The following is a 23,947-nucleotide window of genomic DNA, read 5'->3' on the forward strand; positions in this document are numbered from 1 at the left end:
GTGATACCGATGATCAAACCTCGGACAAGTAAAATATTGTGTGACAAAGGGAATTGGTATCGTATGTGAATGGTTCATTCGATCACTAAAGTCATCGTTGAATATGTGGGAGCCATTATGGATCTCCAGATCCCGCTATTGGTTATTGGTCGGAGAGAGTACTCAACCATGTCCGCATAGTTCGCGAACCGTAGGGTGACACACTTAAGGTTTGATGTTGAAATGGTAGAACTTGAATATGGAATGGAGTTCGAAGATTTGTTCGAAGTCCCGGATGAGATCCCGGACATCACGAGGAGTTCCGGAATGGTCCGGAGAATAAGATTCATATATAGGAAGTCATTTTATGAGTTTGAAAATGATCCGGTGCATTTATGGAAGGTGCTAGAATGTTCTAGAATATTCCGGAAGAAAGTCACTTTGGAAGGCGGAGTCCCGAATGGACTCCACCACCATGGCCGGCCAACCCTAGGGGGTGGAGTCCCAGGTGGACTCCACCTATGGTGGCCGGCCACCCCCTCCCAAGGGAAGGTGGGAATCCCACCTCTAGTGGGAGTCCTAGCTTGGTAGGTTTCATGTGATATGGAAGGTTTTGGTTTGGGGTCTTATTCGAAGACTTGTAGACCAACTCTTGGGTGTTCCACCTATATAATGAGGGCCAAGGGGAGGGGGCCGGCCACCCTAAGACCACAAGGTGGCCGCACCCCCCTAGTGGCCGGCTCCCCCCTCCCAAACCCTAGCCGCCCCCTCTCTCCTCCAACACTCCCGCACGCTTAGCGAAGCTCCGCCGGGTTTTCTCCACCACCACTGCCACCACGCCGTCGTGCTGCCGGATTCAAGAGGAGCTACTACTTCCGCTGCCCGCTGGAACGGGGAGGTGGACGTCGACTTCATCAATACCGAACGTGTGACCGAGTACGGAGGTGCTGCCCGATCGTGGCACCGTGATCAAGATCTTCTACGCGCTTTTGCAAGCGGCAAGTGAACGTCTACCACAGCAACAAGAGCCTCATCTTGTAGGCTTTGGAAATCTTCAAGGGTGAGTCTCGATCATCTCCTCGTTGCTACCGTCTTCTAGATTGCATCTTGGCTTGGATTGCGTTCTCGCGGTAGGAAAATTTTTGTTTTCTATGCAACGAATCCCTACAAGTGCTCCAAGGGTTCGAGCCAGAGGTGGAGGGGAGGGAAGCTGCTAGGATCTGAATATCCAATAAGACCTAAATGTGGTTTGTTGTCCAAAATCAATCTGCTACCCTGGTTCATTCCTCTTCTCCTCCTCGGCATGGTGACAGTGGGGAGAGAAGGCAGATGAGAGCTCAAGGCTAGGTTTGGATGGTGCTGCAAGTTTGGGATACTGCAAGACCATGATCTTCAATCTCAGCAGTCATGGATTGACCATTGACTTTAGATGGCCGAAGGGCGGTTACATATCAATAAGTTTTGTTGGGTTTACTCAACCTCCATTGGGAGGCCTCTCAAGGACACAATGCTCTTATTTGGGTTTAGTCCCGACCAAATGCCGGATAAGAACAAGGCCGACTGTGGAGTTCTCTGGTTCCAGGCAGTGTAAAAGGATCTCAATGCGTTTTGCTTATATGTTGTAGTGTTCTTGGTGATAAATCTAGGTTTCGGGTTGTACTTTTTTTTTACTTTTCCAAGAACCTTCTTGTAAATTGATAGTTAGTATCTAGGACCCTTGGGGCGGTTTAATTTTTTTCACTATTGTGTTTTTGCGTCTACATTTTAACATTAGATTGAATTCTAAATTGTTTCCATTAATAACTAAGATGTTATTTAGTGATTTAGAATGTTTTCTGTCGTAACTTGTAGGTGTCATGATTATGATGGATACAACCCGTTACCATGAGGACGTTAATATGGCCAGGGAGTTCTCCTTTTGCAGAACCTTGAGTTGTTCCTTTAACTCTATCATTTCTTCTTTGCATGTGTACACATATTTACTATCTAGGCTTATATAAATTGGACGACTAAAGATATCGATAAGAGGAAGGGTAAATATGAGATCAAAACCTGAGAAATGTCGATTTTAGGAAAGTGAAGATATAAAGGTTCAATAAAAGTAATGTAGCAAGCAAGCGAAACAAGTATATAAGTAAACTAAGCACTAGCAACACAGAGAGGATAAAAATAACCAAAATAGAAGCACACTATGCAAGATGATGTATCTGGAAGTTCAAGTACTTGAGGGAACTCTCGTCTCCGTTGAAGTGGCCATGAAGAACAAACTCTACTAGGTCACAAATATATATAGTCTTCTTCTATGTAAGCTTTGGCTAGAGAATGTTAGCTCAACCACTAATGGTGGATCTGGAGCCACTCCTGCCTTCACAAACTCTCTGGAGGAAGATCCACAAGTTTGGATGCTTGTAGATGATTCCAACCCTCTAGGGTTCCACATAGACACATGAGGAATTGAAGATCAAACTGGTCAACATAGTGTTTAGCTCATATCAGGTAGACATCCTCTTTAGGAAAAAAATCAACATGTCACACGTGAAGCCTCGTCAGCAGGAGACTTCGGGGCATCCTAGATATCCCGGGTCTTAGACATTTTGGTTCCTTCCGGAAAACACTCCGAGTTGAACATAAGGGCAATGGAAAAGAAACCATGCATGTTAAAACCTTGAATTTTTTAACCTACTTGAAACATCTTTTCGAACACTTGGACCTTTTTTCAACATGTGAACATTTTTCGAGCCCCCTTGAATAATTTTTGAACAAGCGAACATTTTTTATGAATCCGTGAATATTTTACCAAAGTTTTGAACTCTTTTTTTCGTTAAACACAAACATCATGTTCGAGATATACAAACATTTTTTGAATGCAAGAACATTTATAACATGTCCCAGCAAATTGATAAAATGTTCATTATAAGTAACAAGTGGATAAGCTGAAAATGAAAAGAAACAAAAGGGCATAAAATAACGAAAAGGTATAGATCAAGAATGAAACCAAAAAACATAAAAGAATATAAAAAGATAAAAAAAATTATGAGGAATAGCAGAAAAGGGGAAAGGAAGGAATGAACAAAAGAAAGAAAACCATGTACCATAGGGCCTGGGCGCCTGGCCCGCCATGGAGCATCTCGGTACACAGGATGGCCTTCCAACCTGGTGGCCTGTTTAATCGCAGACCCAACCTGCTAACGCCATGCTAGGTAGGCCAAGAACTGGCCCGAGTCCGGCCCAAGTCTCACTCGGGCGGCAGCGGGAGAAATCATTCGCGGAGAAAACAACAGCACGTCGGCGCACCCAGCGCCGCTGGAAGCGTCAGCCGCAGGAAGCGTCAGTCGCAGGAAGCCACCCAGCGGCTACTTGCTCGAAAGTCGCAGCATAGCCCAAGCTCAACTCTGCTTTGACCTCCCCAGCTCGAAAGTCGAAACAGGCCAACGTGACCCATGTCGTGTGAGAGTGATACTTGCTCACCTGTCACCTCTCAGCTTCGGGGACGGCTACTTGCTCAGTGCGTAGTTTGGCACACATACAACACGCCACAGCAGGTCGCGCGTCATGTGTCAACACCCCAACGAATCCAGGTACGACGTCGCCTTCATCGCCTGGACCGACGCGCGCCATGCTTCTTCCCGCTCGGACCCAGTGCTACCATTTGGAACCTCGTTGACTCTTCGCCACTGCCTGGCGTCCAGCACAGCCGGCCACCAGGTCGATGATAAACTTGGTCTGCCTCCGTGCGGAATTCATTTTTATTGTACCACCTGTGGTGAATATATAAGCAAATTACATCGTATGAGTTTATCCGAATAAGCAATAGAAATCACATGATCATTAAACACACAAGATAAACCAAAGCATGCCAACTAAACATATCGCTACAACCAATCGCTAGAACTAGAAACTATGCGAGATCTCACGGAGAAAAGATAGGACCACATAGAATATTGTCCGAGTAGCAGAGTCGCGTTGAGGTTGCCACCCATGTTGTCCAAGAGGTTACCGATGTCCAGGGAAAACACGCCATTGGTTAAAGAATCCTCAGAAGATGTCGCTCGTGTAAGTCAAAAAGAGAAGAGGTTCCGGAGGATAACTATCATGTCCTTCGGTGCACACCGAAAGATGGGGTGGGGAAGACGTGGGCAGCGGCGTAATGTTCTAGAAGCAGGTAACCTCATGTGTTGCATTCCAACTAGGGTTCACGTCTGGGTTTGTGGTCGGGTACAACGTGGGGCGCACCCCACGTCCGAGCGACACATCCAACAATCGAGAAAACCTGGAATAGGCTGACAAAGCGTCTGCTAATGACCCACAAATTAATGCACTATTAATTTTCCGAACATAAAAAATGTAAACAATATGCATGTGTGTGAGCTCATACCAGGAGTGCCACACGCGTGGCAGCGGAGGATGTGTGAACTCCTCCTCCTCTCACTCATTAGTGAGTCTCGCCTATATCCTTTTTTTAGTAGTGTCAAATTCTATTCTAACTAGCGACGTGAGACTAAGCTTTAGCTCACCCTTGCAGGCATGATTGGGCAATATGAGAATCTCGGAATTTGTATTGGGTTATAGGCTAAGGCACCACTACCGAATTCCAACATAAAATTAATTTAGTAATAACATCCAGATATACCCTTGGGTAATTGGTTTTGACAAATCCGAACCTTTAGCAAAACTAATACATGCGTATGGTCTTTTTTGGCAAAATAGTTTTGGAATCTAACCCTGACATCGGCATCATGGAGAACTGCGTCGAAGTTGTGTAGCTCCGTGCCAAAGCAGGGTCAGAGCCAATGACATACAAGAGATTATTTTCTTGGTACTGACTTGCACAACTTCAATGTTGTTCTTCATGGCGTCGAACCTGAGTGTTAAATTTCAAAATACTTTCACAAAAGGAAATACAAGAGATTATTTTCGTCTAGAGGTCAGATTTATCTAAGAAAAAATACGTGATTTTGAGTGAAAGGAACAGCAACTAAGGAATGTTCTCAGAAAGCTTATGGAGGGCACATGTGTATTCATGGGTATGCAAGTGAATGGATTCGGTGATCAGGGGATACGTGTGCACCCTCTCTCTACCGTTGAATTTGTTCTAAGATTGTGACTTCATAAACGGCGATGAAACGCCGTCAAATCTGCCACCTTATCGTTTTGCTGCTGTGTGTGGCAGTGTGATGCTCACGTCGTGTGGAGACAGAATAAAAAAAGGAAAAAGCTTGTGTTCATCCGGTGGATCGGCGCCACGCGACTCTTCCTGTGCCACCACTGTGCTACCGCTGCCGCCTGACACAAACATAGGCAGCGCGGAACAGAGCCAGAAGTTCTCAATCAACCGTTCCTCACCTTATCCCTTCCACCCTGACACAAAGAACCCAAATCCTCCCGATTCCTCTTCCAATTTCTTCCCTAAACGGAGCAATTCTAGCTGCGATGCTCGGGTTGCAGCCTTCAAAGGAAAGAACCTAGCTAGCTCTCCCATTTTCTGGCTGCGATGCTCGGGTTGCAGCCTGGACACGCCCGCGGCAGAAGAAGTAGCGCACGCGCTTGGCCACCTCCACGCCATCGGATTTGGGCATGGTAGGAAAAATTAGCGCTTCCCCGCGGGAGCGCCCGCCAGGACCGGTCGTCTCGTCCCACCTTCACAGCCCTCGAGCTCTTCCGCCATTGCTGCCCTCCAATTGATGGACGGAGCCATGCAAGGTGAAGCCGAACACAATGGAGTTGGAGTGTGCCTACGCCAGATGCAGTGGTGCCGTTTGAGGTGGTGAACTCTTGACTAAGAGGGGTGCACAGACGGGGTGGTGGGTGCTGCGTGTGTGGCGCACGGACGACGGCGCGCTGTGGTGGTGGGGGAACGACGGAGATGCACGGATGATGATGGTGGCCGGTCAAGGATGGACGGCGCCGCCCCTCGACTTCCTCTGCGTGCCGGACATCATTCTCGGTCGGCGAGGCGCCGTCCGCGCGTTGGGCCACCTCTCAACTCCATGTCCAGCCACTCATCGGTAGTAGGTGTAGTGACCCCCACCTCCTTCCTCTACGTGCCCGGTGTCCCCACTCCGCCGGCGCAGCGAGGGTAGAGGTCAGGCGTGGTGGGCTCGCCGGCCGTGGGGGACAGGGGCTCAGCAATCTCCCCAATCCCATCATCTCCTCTTCCTTTCCCAATATCCCCAATCCCATCACGAGCGGAATCGAGCACCACCAATGCTACCCCTGATCGATTTCGTACTGGTGAAGTCCAACGCCGGAGACGAACACGGAGGAGAGGCAGGGATGCGGCTGGTCACGGCAGCGGGCGCGCGCGCTCGCGCTGGAGGCAGACAGGTGGAGCGACGGTCGTGGCGGTGCGCGTGGCGGTTTGGCGGACGACGACGGGGAACAGGCGGCGAGGCTCAACGGGAGGCGCCAGCGGCAAAGGCTGACTCGGGCGGCGCGGTCAGCGATGCAGAGGAACCAGCGGAGGAACCAGGACATCCCCTGGTCGGAGACGAGCTGGTCGGCAGCGCGGAACAGAGCCAGAAGCCATTGGAGCTCATCCACCAGCCCGTTCAGCATGGTGATATGTCGTGAGACTACTGTAGATGGATATATAATATTGATGCTATGTGAGACTACTGTGGATGGATATATAATATTGATGCCTGCCTACCCACATGTACGCTATCAGCCAGGCAAGGAGCGGAGGTACACAGCCCAACGGTAAACACACGGCGTGAGACACGTGTTGAGCAGCTAGGGGGTGCTCACGTATCCCCCTGATCACCGGGCTTCATTCGTGCAAGTGAATACCCAAAATTTTGACAAACTTTTCAAATTATATGAAATAGCCATCAGCGTTTGTTTACTACGTGTAAAAATCTATCCTTATTTGTACACAAATAACGTGTAGTCTTAGTTGGTTAGAGCGGGTAAATTTTCACCCCATAGTCATGTGATTGAACCCTACTTCTATCTCTCTTTTTTACTGTATTTTGGTATTTTTGAATACCCATTGATGAAAAGCTGTGCCCGCCCAATGGAAATAATTTCTCTTTACAGGGACGTGTTCAATTATACATCGCTAGCTTCTAATAGTTCTCTAGCTCGCCAATCACTATCCATAAAAAACTGTTAGGGAGGTACTACCAAAGCATATTAAAAAAAGGAGCGAGTACTTTAGTACTAGTCCAAGAACCGAGCAAACCATTGCCGGGCTTGAAAATCAAGCAAAACGCGAATGATGAGCCACGGACCGACCCAGTTGCCCAGTTGCAAAAACGATGCGAGGAGACGGTTGTTCGTTCACGTGCCACTTTCGCTACTATCCAATTTCAACATGGACTACACAACGCCTGTTCAGTTAGAGGCAAGAACGCTGTCGGTTTGATCTTTCTGCTGAGTGTGTGCGATCAAGCGCAAACAAAATAAATTGACATACATTGTATATGTGAGAGAGAGGCATGTGAGCGCTTTGCGATAGTGCATGAATTTAAAATTCCAACATGGTCAGCAGAATGTATTGCAGCATGAACATGTATTGCAGCATGAGGCAAAAAGGATAATTAGAGATGTTCATCCTCAAAATAGAATTTCGCCCCGCTTTATAAATAAAGCAACCATATCCGTTACATAGTTCAAATACAACACAACCAGAAAGTACCAACCACCAATGGTCTGCTGAGGCCACAACACAACATGCCCAAGGAAAAAAAATGCGATACACCCCAAAGAAGAGGGCCACTTAGAGGCTGTACGCCGTAGAAATGCGACGAGCAGCCGCAAGAAGATCCTACAATATGCCATCCAGGCGCTCCCTGTCCCGTTGTCTACACAGTGGGTACCACTACTGCAACAAAGCCAAGAAAGTATAGATAGAGTCAGAAGCGCGTCGAGGCAAGATACGCTCTATCACCATCTTATTACGCACAGTCCAAAGGGTCCAGGTCAAGGCCGCGAACAATAGCCAGACGAGGCGCCTCCTCCTACCGGTGTTGTTCGCATGGACCTCGATGAACTCACCGAGGGCTGAGGCCTGCCACTCAGGCCCCAGCGCCTCCTGAAGGAAGCTCCACAGAAATTGAGCCGCGGGGCAAGAGAACATGATGTGCGTCGTCGTCTCCGGTACCACACATAATAGGCAAAGACCGTTGCCCGGCCCGTGCCTCTTCGCAACCTCCACCCCTAGAGGGAAGATCCTCCAAACCCATTTCAACATGAGGGCCATATTCATGTGGCGAGAGGAGATAATACCTATGCCCCCAAGATCCTTGGGGCCGCACACATCGGCCCATTAGGGATGTTCATGGCATAGGATATTTCATAGTATCTTAGAAGTTTTTAGTGTTATGTTTGAGACCATCTAGTGCCATTTTTATTCACACAATTCCAAAAATATAGGATTGCAACAATAAGTTCACCTGGCTCCTAGGATTCAACGTGCGCCAGAGTTCATTTGATCCCACCTTTTTTTTCATACGACCATATAAAATTGTCAGGTTCCATATTATCCAAATAACCGAACAGATCAAGGTTCAGAGTACCCACATGCATGTGCACAAACGTAAAAATTTCGCCTAGTGCTACCACAAAAGCCTAGAGGTTATGTATTTACAGACAACACCAAGACGTTTGGTTCCACCATATAAAGACGATTATTTGTAAGATGTTAGAGTCAATGGAAATGGAATTGGAAGCTTTTATGTGAAAATGTATTGCAAAACAATCCGTACAATATTTTCTTATTCTATATATCAAACATTTCTACGTATTGTAATCCTCCAAGTGCTATGGTGTCTGACCTAGCCTAGCATTCCAATTAAAAAAATCCACACATGCATATATGTTTATTTTCGTGCAATCGTAAATTTGCACAAGTACCATTTTGAAGAGCCGAAGAGGACAGGCCCGATGAGTACATTTAATACTGCCAAGATCGGGCTCTTAGGCATGACTACATCTGCAATGATATTTTGTCCTTAAACGTACCATAATATACAGTTAACAACCAAGTCAAGCTAGCAGCTGATATTGAAATCAAGGTTGTTAGAAGTAGGTGCTCTGTCAGTCAAAGTGCGTAACTGAAGGATTGTTCAGGCAAAAAGGAGAGCGCTACTGCATAATGCATACAGCAAAAAGGTGCTGCCAAATGGCATAATAGTTCCCAGTTTTGATTAGTTTTGTTTCTCTCCATTAGGTATATGAAGTTATTTCAAGTAGCAATGTTGTTGTCGATTATTTTTCTTGTGTAATATACTTCTTACCTAACGGAACGAGGCAATTTTTTTGCCTTTCTTTGGAACTATCATAATAGCTAAGTACTCTCTGGTCATGTTTAATTGACGCACTGCTGGTACCTACGTAGCTTTCTTTCTCTGCCTAGGCCCACGTCAATTTAATCCGACTGAAGGGAGTATTGATAAATACTGTTTCAACAAACAATTATCGTACTTACGTGCTATGGCCTTTTAGTGCTAGATGAGTACGCAACTATTAGCCAAAGGTGACCATTTCCATTATTTTCAAAAAGAAGTAGTGGCAATTTCAATTGTTTTTTGAAAAAGAACCCTAACCGGTGGGCTCTGTAGCAGGTGAGCTACTAATTATGCTGCTCTACCTCACCCATTGACCTGTAATATAACTAAACAATTACCCCATTGACATAAACATCTAAGAAACGGAGATTCTGGGAGTATATTTTCCTCCCTGTCTTCTGCCAACTTCAGAAGCATCGCTCTCCACTCCACCATAGCCTGGACTGGATGATTCATGGAAAAGAAAATTGGACGTGTGACCAACGGAAAGAACGTTCGGTCGCTAATCCTTTTCGCTCGCTTTAGTTTGTTGGTAATTTAACTAACCACAGAAATTCGTTGGACTGGTTCGTACTACTTGCAGTTGCATCGGAAGGTGGATGCTTTCGGAATTCGGCCATGTGAGGCAGTCTGAAGTGCGGTTGTTAGCAGGAAAGTAGGCACCTGCTAGGCTGCTACCCTCTTCTTCCATTCCATGGCGTTTTCCTCCTGATTTTGCGTTCCTTTTCCGTTAATAAATGTTCACGTGCATCATCCATGTGTAACGAACTAACAATGGACCGACAGCGTTCGGTTTTGGTGTAACCCACATGATTTCAGGGCAGGAAATAGGCATGGATTCAAGGATTTACATTTCTCACTTCATCTTCTATGTGTCGTGGTGATTCGAATAACTATTCTTTTTACTCCTGAACATACGTGGAACAGACTGAAACGTACGTGGAACAGACTGAAAGTGGAGAAAAACGGCCCGCTCCCCCGCTCCCTACCTAACCCTAACACCTCCCCCCACTCCCCTCGCCCCGCCACCGCCGATGGTCGCCGTCGGTGACGTGAGCATTACCCTTCGGGTAACCGACATTACCCTACCCTATACGATCTAGCTGGAGGCCCATGAAGGTACTCGATGGCCAGGCGGGCCCCTTGGACAGCGCAGCAGAAGATTCCTTGGCGGACAAGATAAGGAGGGAGACGAACAAGGAAAGTCTAGATCCATAACTACTGTAAATCTAGTCGTACTCGGTTAGACCTCTTGATACCTGACCTCTTATATAAAGGCTAGAAGAGGGGCTGCCGAGGGACACGATCAATCTTAGCAATCTTAGCCACCAAAAGTCTAGAGTTAGGTCGCCGTAGCACTTAGCCTCTCGACGAGATCTCAGCCGAACCCTTCGGCACCCCATTGTAACCCAATATTTTCATAATCAAGATCAGACAGGCAGGACGTAAGGGTTTTACCTCATCGAGGGCCCCGAACCTGGGTAAATTGCTCTCCCCGCTTGTCTGTGAACCGATGTCTCGTGTCAGCCTACATGATTCCATCAACCCTAAGCCCCAATCGAAGGGCATTGCCGAGGAGTACCCTCGACAATTGGCGCCGTCTGTGGGAAACCTGTTGGCACAAGATCGGTCATCGGCAGAACCAGTCATGTCATCAGCAGCTTCATCGACACCATCATCGCCAAGTCTGGGAAGCCCGATTCGCTTCCGCTCCTGTGAATTCACCCCGCACAGCGACTCGTCCCGCTCGACCTTTTCTGATCTACAAGGAAACATGGAGATGACCTTCGGCAGCGTCCACTACAACGTCAACTCAGAAGGAGTCCTTCGACTGCTGGAACCACTCGCCTCCAGATCAACGGGTCCAAGCGCGTCGTCATCAATCGACCTTTCGGCTGGTCTGACGGGCTCAACGAACTCGCCCGCGCCATCGACTCCTCGTTCGACGTCTTCCATGTCAGTTGGATATGACAATTCCGCATCTTCGGAGATGACCTCGTACTACTGCTTGAACTGCGATACCAGGCACGGGCTAGGATCGAGCGATACACCGTTCATCTGCAATGCACAATACTCATCGGGAGAGGACAGTGTCGACAGCACCGTCCAAGGTACCACTCGGAGAACGACACGCCACCAGGTTTATGTTGCCAATAACACGGGAAACACAAGGAACAGGGGGGACGGAGATCACACCCTCCACTCCAGCAGACGAGCAAGTTTTGGAAACAGCGCCAGTAACAACAACAGCGATTACACCATCGCAGAGGAGGAGTGGGCAGCAGCCAAGGCAGCCGTGCTTAACAACACACCGCTCCCCGCAGGAACTTCGGTTGGGACCCTCAACGCTTATCGCTCCATATTGGAGAAAAATCGGGAGCGCCTATCGGAAGAGCAAGCCACCCTCGAGAGACGCCTATCTGCCGCAGACCAATCTAGTGAACGACGGAGAGGCTCGCCAGGAAGCGGCTCTCGAAAGCGGCTCTCGAAGCACTCAAGGGGCAGGCAAGCACCGATCAAGATTATCCAGACTCTCGGAAGATGACGCCAGAGAAATAACGTCGAATTTGACCAAGTCCTTCATGACCACGGACACCGCGGGTATGCCACGGCCAAAAACCGTTGCGGGAGCAACCGCCAATCTCGCAGCATACCTCATCAATCAGCGCCCTGAAGGTTCTATGGCTCAAGCCCATCGAGGTGCCGTAGAAAGTCTTGCAATATTGGGAGACAATCTGGTCCCGCGGAAGGAAAAGACCACGTTACAGGCCAGCGGCTCAAAGCACCATGAGAGAGACGCTCGAGACGAAATCACCCAGAGTAGAATTGACAAAGCAAGGCGACGACGCGCCGCTAGGGAGGAATATGATAGTGACTCCTCGGATGAGAGTCGGGAGAACGACGACGAGTTAAGGGGGGCCGACTATTTAAGCTACAAAATCCGCGAGGCAATGCCACCCAGAAAGTTCAAACCCACCCCTACTGACGCCGCCAAATACGATGGACAGCAGGAGCCAAGGTCTTGGATAGATGACTACCTGCAGGCAAACTGTGATTCTGCACAAAGGAAACTAGATAGCAGCAATGCAATGCTTGCAGCTTTACCTGAAGGATTCAGCACAAGCTTGGTTAAGAGGCCTGCCGAAGGGTTCCATCAAATCATGGGACGACCTAGTAGATGCTTTCGTTGCCAATTTCCAAGCAACATACAAAAGGCCTGTCGGGATTGAGGAGTTACGGCATTGCCAGCAAAAGCAGAAGGAATCGATGCGCGCATACATCGGGAGATTCACCAAGCTCCTAAATGCTGCCGAAGATGTATCTGTCGACAGAGCAATCGACGCCTTCAGCGATGGCATCCGACGTGAAAGCTACATAGAGGAACTCGGGCGCAAAAAGCCAAAAACCATAACCAAGTTAATGGAAATCGCCAACAGCTGGGCTGATGGCAAGGACAACGTACGAAAGCCGCGACAGCGCAGTGACGACGAAGACGACGACCAGCCGAAGCACGACTCGGGTGGACGAAGGGATCACCACAAGAGAAGGAAAAATCGCAGTTATGACGATAGTAACCTGGTAGCCGCAGGATACTCTGATCGGCAGGATGATCGGTATGGCGACAGATGAGACGATCGGCAGGATGGCAATCGGAACAACTCCGGAAACCGTGGCAACTACAAATCACGACCACAGAGGACTTCCGAACTACCCTACGCCGAGCAGATCAACGCTCCCTGTTACTTGCACTCGTACGTTGATTCTAAGGATAACAAAACAAAGTCAAGCCACCTGCTCAGAGATTGTAGGCAGTTCATAGACATGCAGAAACTCATCCAGCAGCAGCAACAACCACCACCGCCACCACCACCACCTCCACCGCAGCATCAGGTCCAGCAGGCTCAACCTCACCAACCCAATGAGGCGTTTCCACCACCACGTGGGCAGATGAGCATGATCCACAGGACATGTGTTTCAAGAAGAGAAATGAAGAAGCTCACCCGAGAAATCAATCTGGCAGAAAGTATCATAGCGAACATCCCTGAATATGTCGAGTGGTCGTCTCAGAACATTACGTTCAGCCGAGCAGATCATCCGATGACCATACCAAAGCCAGGACACGCTGCCTTAGTAGTCGAGGCACGGGTCGGGGGGTTCAAGATGAGCAAAGTCTTCATGGATGGTGGAAGCGGACTAAACCTGATATTCGTCGACACAATCAAGAGTATGGGGATCACCATGAGAATGCTAGAAGAAACAGACATCTGTTTTCATGGGATTCTCCCCACTTCACCGGCGTACTCTCTTGGTAAAGTTTACCTGAACGTCGTCTTTGGCAAACCCGACAACTTCAGGAAGGAAAAGATCGAGTTCGAAGTCGTGAACTGGGAATCGCAGTATCACGCTATACTCGGAAGACCATCTTATGCCAAGTTCATGGTTGTACCGCAGTACGCATACCTCAAGCTGAAAATGCCTGGGAGCAACGGGACAAACATCACAGTCTATGGAAGTTTCTCACGCTCGAACAATTGTGATCGCGACTTTCAGAGGATTGCTGCAAAGTTTGGGCTGAGACAGGAAATTACCGATCTCCCTTCCAAGTCATCGTCACGCGATAATAAGGAAGAAGAACGCGTCAGAGGAGCGAAGAAGAAGCCAGCCGACCTTGCTCTATAAGCTTCGGCAGCACAAACTTCTGCAGCACAAACTTCGGCAGCTGATAGCACAACAATCATAGGACACAGCAAGATACTGGCAATCGCTGCCGAGACTCCTGGTGAAATCAACGATGCTTCGACAACCACTAACGTGGTGGACAAGTCGGAAGATAAGAAGAACCTTTTCCTTGCTTAAACAGTTCACTAGTGTTTAGTTTTTCCTTTCTTTTCAAACATGGCTCTCCCTCTTTCGCCCCTTAGTCCCGTGTTTCTATTATTAATGAGAACTTAAGTTTTGATTCCTTGAAAAGCATTGCAGTAATTCGGAGCACCTAAACCGCATCATCGTAAACCTTGCTTACACCCCTTGGCGAACGACGGTGCAACGTAGTACGCGGCAAAAGATCATTCTCCGAAAAAGCCTCTACGAGTGCTACAGGATGCAAAATAAACAAGGACACTAACTCTTCCCTCTGCTATAGATGCCTCTACGAGCGCCGTAAATAGCAAGAGTTTGGAAATACATATAACACAACCCACGTTCGATATTTTACTTATGGAAATATCAAAGAACAACGGGCTCATCGGCAGAGTTATTGCTCCCGATATATTCGGGAGTTGCTCTCCGAACATACATCGGCTGAAAGCAAAGTTGCACATACGACGGGTTTAGCAAGACCTGCATGTGGTGACCCTGCATACCACTGCATGTTGTAGTATGCCAGTCGTTGATATAACATTCACGAAGTACCATTCCGCAAATGTTACATCCCTCAGAGTAGTACAACAGAACATAGCAGGTCCATAACTCATTCACATATTATTACAATTAACATACACATGTCGTCTTGGAGCTCCTCTTGGGTCCTAAGAGGAATACTCCTGGGTTCCAGGCGAACCCAACTTAACTTACAATATAAGAGTCTCATTAAACTAAACATTTATTTCATCGAGCCGCTAAATACTAAGAGTTCGGGCTGCTCGGTTACTACTATTATCGGATATCTCTAGGCTTGATCTCCTCCGGAAGCCTCCCCGGATCCGTAGACTATGAGATAGTCTACGCCTTCAACTCCTCCTGAGAGGTCTGGTTCCTCGTAGCCGATGATCTCGGCTCCTTCATTGTTGTCGTAGTCCTCCTCCAGACGATTCAGACAATCTAAGCATGGGATTTAAGAGTGGTATGAGTACGAGCGTACTCAACAAGTTCATTATAGATAAGAGGTGTTTAATGCTCTAACTACGATATTAGACCAGAAAGTCTAATACCAATGCAAGTTTTGTTAAACGTTTCTTCAAGAGATTGCTTTTATTTCAAAGAGCTATGTCCGTCAGCCTTCACCGGTTTACTAGAACTTCATGGAGCTCCTTTTCGGCCGCGTTCGCAGTTCCTCATCCCGGAACAGGGAGTGACAGGTCACAGTTCTTTACACTCTGCAGAGGTGTGTTGCTTTACCCATAAGAGATCTTAACCTTGGTGCCAACCGGGCAGCTTTCCCGTCCACACTGCCTTCGGTGTGAGGCCCGGTATAAGGTCATAGCCAATCATATTCCTCCGCTACCTCGCACACCCACCCTTTGTTGCAAACCCCAACCCTGGGTCCTCGCCGGTCCCATTATTCCCGTAATTTCACGGTGGACCCCGACCACGACGACAGTCTGGGATTGAACCAAACTCCTTCGCCGGTAGCTGCAACCCATCATAGACCACATTACCGTGGGGAATTAGAAGGGGATCCCCACCCACCAATTGTTCCGCAAGCAGCAACCGTCTACGGTAAGCAACAGCTATACCGTGGGGAATTAGAAGGGGCTCCCCACCCACCAATTGCTCCGCAAGATACAACCGTCTACGGTAAGCGCATCCGTTGATGTACAAGAGGTGGAAATACGGTTGACTATTCCGTCCCACTCGCATCTTATGGTTAACACGGGTATTACGGCACAAGAATCACTGGCGACATTTGTTGTTTAATCCTAGATGGATATAAACCCTTGCAATGGAACCTCCACCATATCAACACAATCCATGGTTCCATTGCCAACCACATAGTCATATTCATAGTTATGAAAATAGTGGTTTTGATTTTTATGCAATAGTGATAACCATAGTATTTTGCAAGTAATTTGATAGAAATACTCAAATGACATGAGCAAGTGATGAACTTGCCTGAACACTGCAAAGTTTTGCAGTTGGAAGGTGTGGACTGACCCTTGTCCTCTGTTTCTGAAAAATAGCATCATTGTCCGATAAGGGCAATGGTTAAAGAAGCAATTATGCATGATTCCATTTTTAGGGTTTGTTCCCCCCTTCCGATGTCGTTATTATTTCATGTAAGAGGTTAATACTAAGAATAATTTGGGAATACTTGATTTAAAGTAAAATACAACCTTGAAATTTTGTCAAGGTGTTTTTAAAGTCCAAATGCATTAATGGACTTATTTTCATTATTGAAAATAATATGTGTGATTTAAATCATTATTTAAATCATCAAATTAAGCCTTATTCTTAGTTGTCTTCAAATATTCTCTTTGATATTTTATTTAGATAGAGAATTTTATGTGATTAATTTTCATATTTTTACTTATTTTTTTAGAGCTGTATTTTATTTTATAAAATTCTTGGAAATTCTCATTTAAATGGGTATTTTGGAAATGTCCAAAATACCCCTCGGGCCCACCTGTCAGGCGGCCGAGCTGGTTAGGTTGGACCAGCCCAGTGGGCTCGGTCCAACCGACCCAGTCGCTTCGTCGCCCCCCTCGCTCTCGAACCCTAATTCCCCTTTCGCTCTGGCGACGCGCGCGTCGCCGCTCCCTTCGCCGAATTGTTCCAGCCGACTCCGGCCATCGCCGCCAGCGAGATGCGGCGCATCTGATCCGCCGTTCGACGGCGCTTCAGATCCACCGCGCCGATCTGTGCTTCGCCGCTTCCTCGACGCGTCCCCATCGCCTCTGCTCGCCAGCCGTGATGTGCTGTGGCGAGTTCGTCGCCGCCGACGCTCCTGATGCCGAGGCCGTGTGCCTCGCTGTGCCTGCGCTGGAGCCTCCGCGCTTCGGCGACCGCCTGGCTTGGCCATGGCTTGGTGCTGCCGTGGCCAGGCTGTGCCGCCGTACCGCCATGGTGACGCCGTAGTGCTCCGCTCTAGGTTAGTACGCCTCCATCTTCTCCCTCTCTTCCTCCTCCTCTATGCCATGCTCTAATTACTCGCCTGCCTCTCCTCATGGAGATGCCGGCACTGCCGTGCTGCTGTTGCTTCTGCGCCTCTGTGTGTCTTGCGCCAAGCCAGCCCTGGTGCTGTGCTAGCTGCTGCTATGCGCATTTGCCATGGATTCTGGTTGCTGCTGCTCTTCTACTTTGCTCTATGCACTACTGTTGCATGCTATATTCCTACTGTGGCCTTTCTGTGATTGTTCATGAACATCCAGTGATGCTCATGGCCTGCTGGCTGGCTCCTGTGATCATTATTGCTACTAGGATATCCTGTGTGTGCATAATCTTGTCCCTGGCTTGATCATTATGCATGATCCTTGTAGTAAGCAAGTGCCAGTGTCTTTGTTCTTGATGCTATCTTCACCAATTACTCAAGTGTATACATTTATGGTGTTCTGGCTTGTTTGCTGTGTGCAATTCTTGTAAATTTACAAGTGCCAGTACCCCAGAGTGCTCTTCTGTGTGCTATAATTTCATGATCATGCTCAATTGAGCATTGTTATTGACTTGGCAGCTCCATCCCTTGATGGAGTGCTTCTGGATACAATCCTAAAAATGGTTTATGGTTTAGTCTGTGATTCAATTGTTGCTTATCTGTGGCTGTTTAGTTCATAGAATTAATGTGGGATACCAGTGATTGATTCTAGCTTGCCTTGGCATGCTTTAGCAGGCCCTGATGATCAAATGATCATCACTTGCTTGTTGCCTGTGCCTTACTGGTGCTTCACCTGGTGTCTGTGTGACACTTATACTTGTGCTGGTGTGTGTAAATGCTTACTCAAGCATCATCAGATGCTTGCAGTGAACCATTAGGTCACTGGCAAGATGTTGGTGCTTTGGTTACTTGTCTGTTTCATTTATCTGTAATTCCTTGCTTTACTAGATGGATAAATGATGTGAACTGCCTTGCAGTGATGATCATATTAATTGAATTAGCTAGGGCTAGTTGGATGACAACCACAGGTTGGTACCCTAGCCCTCTACTGAACCCTACTGGGTGATGATGTGGTGGCTTAAGGTTTTGGTTATGGGTTGAGGTGGCCCTGGCAGCTCTTTGATGCTGTCATGGGTAGCTCCCCCTCTCTGTGGCTTGTTGTGGCTTGGTGGATACATCTCTGGGCAATCCTTGTTGGATTTCTAGTGCTCTTTGCTGTTGACAAACAAGAATAGGCACAAGTGCCTATCTGTCTGATGGTTAGCAAACCATGTAGTGCTAGGTGAGTTGGGTAGGCTAGCTGTGAATCTTTTCCTTGCTGGATGCTTTGGTTTACCTCAGTGTTAATACAGTGGGTTTGACCATTTCTTCCCTGGAATGATTTCTTCTGGCTTAATTCCCTTTTTTCCAGCATCAAATGGTTTGATCACCAAATGATGATGCACACAGGGTAACCACACCCTCTGGCTTGTGTATATGTTATGCACATGCTTATTTATGAGCAAAACAGAGTTTTGCTCAGGTTGATCTTGTTTATACCTCACTCCAGCTCCTAGATAATTTGTTGATGTAGAGGTTTTGCTTCTGTGATGATCTTGTGGTTGGTTTACTTGCCCTGCTCCTCCTGGTGATCTTGTGGGGCTTGATTCAAAGGTCTTTGTGGTGAGTTAGCGATTGAACAGCAGTGGCTGTTCTTGTGTTCTTGTGTTCTTGTGTTCTTACCAGTGAAGCCTGTCGATGGATATGGCTTAGGGTTTGCTTCTGAAAAGCTTATATGTGGTGCTCCCTTGCTCTCCCTGGTCGACAGCTCTTGCTTGTCACTTTGGTGACTCACTGTGTGTGTGTGCTGCATGCACACAGCCCTGTGAGCAGGCTGTGTGTGTGTGTAGGCATGTGATGTGCACCTGGACCTGGAACTTGACTATGGCATGGATCAGCTCGGCCACTTTGGTCCTATCTGCTCATTTCATATTTTCATTTGATTTCTAACCTGCCAAGTGGCTATGCCACTTGGCATAACTTCTTTTTGTTGTGATTTTGTGCAGGGATCAACACTTGATCAAAATGGACATGGAGGTCATCAAATCCAAGATCAAGTGAAGATGATCTTGTAGTATTTAGACTAGGATACATCCTTGTACTTTTCTTTTTATTTTCTTTTATTTTTCAATTTCACCAATTCTTGTAATGTGTTGTATTATTCATTTATTTCCATTATGAATATTGTAAAGACAATGTATCTTATGTGTTAATCAATAAAGCTCAAAGTTTTCCCTAATGGGCTTTACTTTATTATAATTGTTCATATTGTTTATTATTGATTATATACTTAATGAATTTCCTCACGATTGAATTATTTAGGTTAAGTATTTAATGTTTGAATTTTGAAATTCAAATTCAACATTGGTTTGAATTCAACCATGTCACTTTATAAATAATTCAATCATGCAAACTCTCCCCTCTCTTCTCCAAACCCTAAACTAGTTGAGTGAGATGCAAGTTTGTCGCACTCTCGAAACCCTAACCCTGTAAGGTGTCGAGAGAGAAACTTGTCCCCCTTCGATGCAGTTTTTGTTTAAAAGCGCGAAATTTCCCCAGAATTTACTATGCAATGCACATCCCTTTCTAAAATCTACCCCTCAATCGTCTCTAAACCTGGGACATTACAGCCTTTCCCCCTTAAAGAAAACTTCGTCCCGAAGTTGTGGTTGTAATACCTGAACAGCTCGGGGTATGTTTTCCTCAGGTCTTCCTCTTTTTCCCAGGTGGCTTCCCTCTCGGGGTGATGCTTCCATTGTATCTTGCAATATTTGATCGCTTTATTTCTGAGTTGTTTCCAGCTCTCCTCGAGAATCTTGGCTGGCTTCTCGATGTATGTCAAGTCTGGTTGTAACTCGAGCTCATCATGTGATATTGGTTCATCTGGGGTCTTCAAGCATTTCTGAAGTTGTGACACATGGAAAACATTGTGAACTTGAGCTAACCTTCCCGGTAGATCCAATTCAAAGGCTAAACCTCGGTTCTGACTCAGTATCTTGAAAGGTCCTATGTATCTAGGGCTGAGTTTTCCTTTTACTCCAAACCTCTGGAGTCCTTTCATCGGGCTTACCTTAAGATAAACCATGTCTCCAACTCGTGGCTCCCATGTCCTCCTCTTCTGATCGGCATAACTCTTTTGCCGACTTTGGGCTATCTTGAGCCTGTCTCTGATAATGTCAATGATTTGTTGTTTTTCCTTGACATAATCAGGGTTGAACTCTTTGCTTGCTCCGGCTTCGTACCAACATATTGGTGATCTACACTTCCTTCCATACAGAGCTTCAAATGGTGCCATCTTGATGCTGCTTTGATAGCTATTATTGTATGAAAACTCTGCTAGTGGTAAGTGCTCCTCCCATGATCCTCCGAAGTCTAGGGCACAAGCCCTAAGCATATCCTCTAAGATCTGGTTGGTTCTCTCGGTTTGTCCACCTGTCTGGGGATGATAAGCGGTACTATAGTCCAACTTGGATCCTAAAGCTTCGTGTAGTTGCTTCCAGAATGCTGATGTGAACACGGATCCTCGATCCGATACGATCTTCTTAGGCACTCCATGCTTACTCACGATCTCTTTGATGTAAAGATCGATGAGTTTCTCTCCTTTATCCTGCTGGTTTACCGCTAAAAAGTGTGCACTCTTCGTCAACCGGTCCACGATTACCCATATCATGTCCTTCTTTTTATTGGTCATGGGTAGTCCGGTGATGAAATCCATCCCTATTTCCTCCCATTTCCACTCTGGAATAGGTAAAGGTTGTAACTTCCCTGCCGGACTCTGGTGTTCAGCCTTCGCTCTCTGGCAGGTATGGCATTCTGCCACATATTGTGCTATCTCCCTCTTCATGTTATTCCACCAGAATAGTTCCTTTAAGTCCATGTACATCTTTGTACTTCCCGGATGTATGGAATATGGTGTTTGATGAGCTTCCCGGAGTATTACTTCCTTAATTTCAGCAATATCCGGAACGCAAATTCTCTTCTGGAACCATAAAGATCCAGATTCTCCGCGGTGAAATTCTGATGGTCTTCCCTCATCTATTCTTCTCATCTCCTCCACGATGAATGGATCGTCCAGCTGACCCATCATTATCTCATTCTTCAGGTTGACATTCAACTCATCGGCTACTTGCAACGCCGATAATCCTTCATGGGCTTCCTTCTCCCAAAGTTGTATTTGGGCTTGACTTATTTCCTTCCTCAACTCCGGTGATATTTCTTGTTCCACTCCTCCGGTGCTCTTCCTACTCAGGGCATCTGCTACAACATTAGCCTTCCCTGGAGTGTAATTGATTGTTAGGTCATAATCCTTGATCAATTCTAGCCATCTTTTCTGCCTCATGTTGAGTTCCTTCTGAGTGAAGAAATATTTGAGGCTTTTATGGTCTGTATAGAGCTCACACTTAGCTCCATAAAGAAAATGTCTCCAAGTTTTGAGTGCAAATACGACCGCTGCTAATTCCAAGTCATGTGTTGGATAGTTTACTTCATGAGGTCTGAGTTGCCTCGATCCATAAGATATCACTTTCCGATCTTGCATGAGTACGCAACCCAATCCATGCTTGGATGCGTCACAGTACACGGTGTAGTCCTTGCCAACTTCCGGAACCGCTAACACCGGTGCTGTGGTGAGTTTCTCCTTCAGAGTTTGAAAACTCTTCTCACACTCCTCTGACCACACGAATGGTGTGTTCTTCCTTAATAGCTTTGTCATAGGTCCTGCTATCTTAGAGAATCCTTCAATGAATCTCCGATAGTATCCTGCCATTCCTAGGAATCCTCGGATTTCCTTGACAGTCTTGGGTGCTTCCCATTCTAGAACTGCCGCTACCTTACTCGGGTTAACAGCTATTCCATCTTTACTAATAACATGACCAAGAAATTCCACTTGATCTAGCCAAAATTCACACTTGCTGAATTTGGCATAAAGTTGATGTTCTCTTAGTGTTTGCAACACTAACCTCAAATGTTCGGCATGTTCAGCCTTGTTCTTGGAATATATCAAGATATCATCGATAAATACGATGACAAACTTGTCTAGATATGGCATGAAGATCTTATTCATGAGATTCATGAATATTGCTGGGGCATTGGTCAATCCAAAAGGTACTACAAGGTATTCATGGTGTCCATACCTTGAGACAAAGGCAGTTTTCGGAACGTCTTCCTTCTTGATCTTTATCTGGTGATAACCGGATCTTAGATCAATCTTGGAAAAGACTCCTGCGCCTCTTACTTGATCAAATAGATCTTGTATTCTTGGAAGTGGATACTTGTTCTTGATTGTGACGTTGTTCAGATTCCTGTAGTCTCCGCACATCCTTCTTCCTCCATCTCTTTTATCCACGAAGATCACAGGTGATCCCCATGGTGAAACACTCTCTTGAATGAATCCCTTTTGTTCCAAGTCATCCAATTGCTCCTTAAGTTCTTTCAACTCCTTGGGCCCCATCTTATATGGTGCTTTGGCAATCGGAGTTGTTCCTGGGATTAGGTCGATAGTGAATTCTATCTCCCTATCTGGTGGCATACCAGGTAATTCCGCAGGAAACACATCCTGGAATTCATTTACTACAGGTATATCTTCTAACTTCACCTCCTTCATGTTGTTAAGCTGTAGCTCAACTTCAATCTGTGTATGTTTGTCGCCTTGGTAGATCATTCTACTTCCATCGGGACTTTTCAATGATACCGTCTTGTTTACACAGTCGATCAATGCTCCATTAGCTTCTAACCAGTTCATACCAAGAATGACATCAATGTCCTTCATCGGTAAAATGAACAGGTCCGCGTCAAACGCGCACTTATTGATCATAATGACTTGTTTTTGTTTAGCATGGGTTACTACTATCGTTCCCCCCGCAGAAAGTATGGTTATGGGTGTATCTAACTTAGTGCAACTAATCTCATGTTTGGTGATGAATTGTTGAGAAATGAATGATGTAGTTGCACCGGTATCAAAAAGTACTTTGCCAGGATGAGTGAGTATCTGGAGCGTACCTATCACCGCCTGGTCAGAGTTGACCACCTCCTCCAGACTGGTACAGTTCAGCTTGCCGAAGGGCTTCTTATTCTTCCAGTTGCCTCCGGTGTGTCCTCCTCGACCTCCTCCTCCTCCTGACTGACCTCCTCCACTATTTTTCTTGGGGCAGTCCTTCAGCATGTGCCCCTCCTGACGACACCCAAAGCATATGATCTTGGGTTTCCGGCAATCTTGTGAAAGATGCCCTCTAAACCCACAAATGCGGCAAACAATCTGGTTTGCGGCTTGGTTTCCTTGGTTCCTCCTGTTATTGTAGCTGTTGTTGTTGTTGTTGTTGTACCTTGGTTTGAAACTCAAACCAGTATTAGGCTTGTCACTGACATATCTCTTAGGCTCAAACTTGGCCTTTTTCCGCTTCTCCTCCTGCAATTGCTTGAAATCATCTTCCAGAGTGATGGCTGCATCCACCAACTCTTGAAACTCCGTCGCTCTCATCATACGGAGCTGAACCTTGAACTGGGGACTTAACCCCCTCAGAAATCTCTTTTTCTTCTTGTCCTCGGTGTTGACTTCTTCAACAGCGTACCGGGACAGTTTAGAGAACTCCCTGACATAGGTCAGGATTGCCTTGTCCTTCTGCTCGAGACTTTCAAATTCTCGACGCTTCAGCTCCACTATACTTTCAGGGACATTGGATTCCCTGAACTTCCTTGCAAATTCCTCCCAGGTAAATACCTTTCCAGCTGGATAAACGGCTACAATATTGTCCCACCATGATGCGGCAGGTCCACATAGCAGATGTGTAGCATAACGAACCTTCTCTTGGTCGTTACATCCAACGGTGTTGAGCTT

This window comes from Lolium perenne, chromosome 1 (genome assembly GCF_019359855.2).
Source record: "Lolium perenne isolate Kyuss_39 chromosome 1, Kyuss_2.0, whole genome shotgun sequence".
NCBI lineage: Eukaryota > Viridiplantae > Streptophyta > Magnoliopsida > Poales > Poaceae > Lolium > Lolium perenne.